Below are 5,339 nucleotides of genomic sequence, written 5' to 3' on the forward strand. Positions count from 1 at the left end.
ATCACTGAGCCACTCAAACCCCTCCACCACATTAAGGTGGCGACTTGCGGAGGAGAATATTCTCTAGGAACTGACTAGAGAGGAGGAGTGGCTTCATTAATACTAACATATTCTTCCTGTTGCAGCCAGGTCTCTGTGAGACAGAGTAAATCAATCTGATGATCAGTCATTTACTAACAGAGATTTAGATGGGAGAGATCTGATATTTAATAGTCTGCTTTTAATTGTCAGATTTTTTTGATCCATTAATTTAGTAGGATCAATTTATATTACATTTTTATTGATACATCTTTTCTTGAGTTTTTTAAATATAATTGGTCTGGGAACAGACACAACCTCTACAGGATGTTGAAGGTTTTGGGTGAGTGACAGCTCTAAAGAAGCTGCAGAGGAGCTGTAAGACTGCAGCTCTGCGTCCTGACCTCAACCCTGGATGTCAGGTTTTAGGGCTGTTAAGAGACATGGCCATGTTTCTAGAAAGAAGAGCTGCACCATCCAAAGTAGGATGGATGCCGTCTCGCCGGATCAGACCAGGTTTTCCCCAGAAACTATTCCAATTGTCAATGAAGCCCACATTGTTAGTGGGACACCACTTCGACAACCAGCAGTGAAGTGAAGACATACGGCTAAACATGTCATCATTGGTCCGGTCAGGAAGGGGTCCAGAGAAAACTACAGATTCTGACATTGTTTTTGCAAAGTTGCACACCGATTCCACATTAACTTTAATGACCTCTGATTGGGGTAACCAGGTGTCATTACTGCCGACGTTAATAACAATCCGACTGTATTTACGATTAGCCTTAGCCAGCAGTTTCAGGTTTGAGTCAATGTCGCCCGCTCTGGCCCCGGGAAGACATCTGACTATGGCCCCAGGAAGACATCTGACTCTGGCCCCGGGAAGACATCTGACTCTGGCCGCTGGTTTCGCTAACTTCACGTTCCGCAAAATAGAGTCTCCAATAACCAGGGTTGGTTTCTCAGCAGGTGTTTCACAGAATGGGGAAAATCAGTTGGAGACATGAAGGGGTCGGTGGTGAACCGTGGGCTTCTGCTTGGGACTATGCTTCCTTCGTACTGCCACCCAGCCTCCCGGCTGTTCGGGTGCTGCGGGGGACCGGCTAACTAAGCCTGCAGCCCTGGGCAGCTGTGCAGCCCCTCCCTGAGAAGCTCCTACGGCTACCTGGTTGTTTAGCGTGGTGCACAGCCGCGATTCTAATTCGGTGACCCTGGCCTCCAGAGCCCTAACTACACTACATTTATTACAGGTAGCATTATCATTAAGGGAGGCAGGGTCATAACTAAACATGTCACACACTGAGCAGGAAAAACAAGAAGAGGTGGAGGGAGAGAGGGAAGCCATTGCTAACTGCTAAGCTAGCAGTACCAAAACGCCAAGTTAAGTGAACGTTGGTCAAAGATTTAACAGGAGAATTGCTCAAGAAGAGCAAACATGAGTTTTAACTTGATATTAGAAGTGTAGAGAGAGTTAAGATACGTATAATTCTGGAAAAGAAGCTGAAATAGCAGAGCAGTAACACCAGTCACAATGTTTGTAGACAGGAAGTGACGCAATACGCTCACCGTAAAGTCAGACGAGATTCCTCCAATCAGCGTCCAACTGCAATTAATGCAGTCACTTTCAAAAGTCTGACATCTTTGGGTAAGGTTTGCTTACCAGTCACAGCAACCAAGGAAGTTATTTTTTTAAAGTTGTGATTAATTCTAAAACATTATCTGAAAGTTGACACTGTAAATATAAAGATATCTTCAAATTGTTCACAATACATTTTGTATTTGTATGGATGTCGACTAAAACTTGACTGATTGGTGAAGGCATACAACCACAGGGCAGTCATTTTTGGTATCTATTTATTTTATTTTGGAGGTACCACCTACAGCAGGGGTGTCAAACTCGTTTTCACCCTGGGCCACATCAGCATTATGGTTGCCCTCAAAGGGCCAGTCGTAACTGTAAGACTGTATAAATGTAACTACTCCCTAACATATTGTTAAATAACTGTCTCTGCATTTGATTATTGTTTATTAAAGTGTAAAAATATTGTACATTAATTTATATAACTGTAAAAATATGTGATCACATTTCTATGTCATTATAACATAAATCCATTTAATTAAGGGTTAAGAAACCCACATTACTCTATGAAAGATCAAACTTTTAAAGTGAATAACAAAGACAAATGTCATCAAACACAAGTTGTAAAAGCCACACGTGTATTATTAGTTCATTTGAATTTCGGTAATATTAGTAATTTAATTTCTGAATTATGCTCATTGCGCAGGAACTAAGATATGTAAAATATATTGAAAGACATTTATGTTAATGAGTGATCCCTTTTTTTTGTGATTTAATGATGTCATGACGGCAGCAGGTGCCAAACAGAGAGCTGCATTAGGCACGAGAGCATATCGTTTTTCTATCGTGTAACAGAGTATATTATTTGGTGTTTTCAGTTAACGCTTAGCTGCGTAAAATAAAGACAAAAGGAAAAGAGGTAAAAGATATCCTGTCATTCATGTAAGAAAAGGAAGTCACTGTGTCTGCAGCTCATTTGCGGCTTAATAATGGACAACACAGTCGAAACGCCGCTACACAAGTTATTACATTAACTTTGTTTTTTCGTCACAGTTGAGAGGGACAGAACTATGGTACAACAAATAATTGTGAGCTGCTAAGAACCAGTGACAGATATGGCATTTTACAAAAACAAATGGCTGCAGACAGCCTTGCAGAGGGCATACAACCAACTAATGAGAGATGGTTTTGGTTACAGTAAACATTTGGCTGTATGAACACATACACCTGTAAACACACTGAATACATTGCTACACATACAAAGTAGTATATGTAATTAACTCAGAATAAAAATGAGACTCTTCTCAGTTCACAACTATATTGGTCAAGTTCTGGGTGAAGTTGATGAGGTGATGCTGCATGGCCTTGAACACACCACGTAGATCCTTCCTCACCCAAAGACATCATATCACACACCATCCTCATCCATTGATCATGTTCTGAAAATAACAACAGACACAAAACAAAATGCAAGCACAGCCATTACATTTCACACATATTACACTGTACTTATTCTTGGTTAAACTACATTTTATTATATTTTTAATTCAGGTTTTTAAAAATGCTTACCTATTTGTTTTGTCTGACAGTTTTCCTGCGGTCAGTCCATCAATGTCTGGTTTCAGGTCGTGTGCTGTAGGAATCCGTAAAACAGGTTGTCAGTGGTGATGCGTGATCTGTGCTTGGTCTTGTTTAGATTAATTATTGAAAACATCTGTTCGCACAGATAGGTGCTCCCAAACATGGACAGAACACGAGCAGCATGAAGTCGGAGCTGTGGCATCAAAGCAGGAGGCAGTAGATGGTAAAAGTCCTCGATTGCAGCATCTTGGAACTTTGCTCTCAGACCACTGTTGCTTTGAAGCTCTGTTAACTCGATCTGAAGGAGATGGGGCACACTGTCGACGTCGGCGGTGAAAGGATGGGCAAAGATGGCAAAGTCTGAGTGCTGTGTTCTGAAGTCAGAGAAGCGCTGATCAAATTCAATAATTAACCAGTTCACTTTGGTAGCCAACCAAGCACATGAAAACTGAGGCTGAGATTTTCTGGCAGACAGGAAAGTGGCCAAAATTGTCCTGTTCCAGTTGAGACTTCCATAGGTGCAGTTTACGCTGGAAAACTGTGAACATGTTGGACATCTGCGTGATGACTTGTTTGCACCCCTGCAGCCTCTGATTCAGTTGGGTCAGATGCTCTGTTATGTTACACAACATAGCAAAATCACACAGCCATTTTGGATCTGACAGTTTAGGCAGGAGTTTTCCTTTATTTTGCATGAAAAGAGCAATTTATTCCCTAAGCTAAAAAAAAAAAAAATTGTTTGAGGACCGCGTTTCTACGTAGCCATCTTACTTCTGTATGGTACGGCACATCTCCATGCTCCGAGCCCACCTCCTTCAAAAACAAGTACCTCAGTGAAGTTCTCCGTTTTCACGACAGTGGTCATTATATCATCCAGTACTGTACACTGTAAAGTGGCATAGACTTTAATTTGCATATGCCTTTGAAGCTCTCGCGGGCCGCATACAATGACGTGGTGGGCCGGATTCGGCCCAGTTTGACACGTGACCTACAGAATGGGTGCCCATATGTCAATAATAATGTTTTGGGAATACGAATGAACAAATTTGTCATTAACAATGACAAACTATTTTGCTCCATACAGTATGCATTTTTTCAGGAAGATACAATTGTTTTCATGTGTGAATCTCAAGATCAAAACTTATCTGAGTGATAACCCACAGGAGCCACCCTGGGTCAGTCAAAGTACCAACAGTAGGCCTTTAAACATTAGCAATGTCAATGAGGGACTTTGCCAGTAACTAATCATCCCTCATCCCTCCAGATGAGTCCATTCATGACACCATCTATGCAGTTTCCACGCTACTAGTTCCACAAAAACAAATAAAGTGCATCCCCAGTGCCTCAAACAAAGTGATGATTACATTGTGGCTTTGACATTTGAGACAGCCTCTTGCCAAGTCGGCCCAAAACTCATTGCTCACTCTGTTCATTACCTCCCATAATGACCCTATTCAGAGATAGCGGGGCCCAGCCTCGGCCCAGGGACCCGGCAATAATCCCCTGCATTAATTAGATGACCCCCCGAGACGGCTGCTGCTGCATTGGTGGGCACAATGACAGGCTCTCTGCTTATTGTTTATGGCTGGCTGTAACGTGTCCAGCAGTGAGAGTGATGGGAGAGATCAGGGAGAGAGAGCAGGAGTAGAGGAAGTGGGTGGGGTGGTCGGCTGGGGGCCAATCAGGCCAGAGTGAGCAGGAGTGATGCCGCTTTTGTCTCAACCACAGTGTTCATTTCTGAAGTTTGAAGAGAGTCAGTTTTGCTTTTAATACTACACCTCAATATTTTGTTGGAAGAAAGTCAAACAAGATCGTGCACAAAGAAGGCACTGCAGTCTGACTGATGCAGGCTCTTACTACAGGATGTCATTATTGACTCCGTCTTTGCTGATTCAACACATACTGAATATGGAGCTTGATCTGCATTAAGTAAACTTTCAATCTTGTGACCCAAAGTGAATTATTATCAGGCTCGGCAGTTCCCCTCAGCGCTGCAGAGCATTTTATCATCTTTTAGCTTTTTGTTTTGTTTCACACCCACCACTCTCATCAACCTTCCAGATGCAGGCGGTTGTCATCCGTTAAAATAAAGTAAGGCAAGATACATTACTCAGAGTAATTGCTAATGTTGCTTTCTGTGTGCTAGATGTGCAAATAAGTA

At 42.2% G+C, this 5,339-nt stretch overlaps 1 pseudogene; it reads right to left on the reverse strand.

Annotated features, from left to right (window-relative positions):
- Window positions 1–347: 347 nt before the first annotated feature.
- On the reverse strand, window positions 348–1,363 carry LOC138199583 (uncharacterized; annotated as a pseudogene).
- Between the last annotated feature and the right edge of the window lie 3,976 nt (window positions 1,364–5,339).

Source organism: Embiotoca jacksoni, unplaced genomic scaffold (genome assembly GCF_022577435.1).
Source record: "Embiotoca jacksoni isolate LCO1_2020_lvr unplaced genomic scaffold, fEmbJac1.0.p SCAF_17, whole genome shotgun sequence".
NCBI lineage: Eukaryota > Metazoa > Chordata > Actinopteri > Embiotocidae > Embiotoca > Embiotoca jacksoni.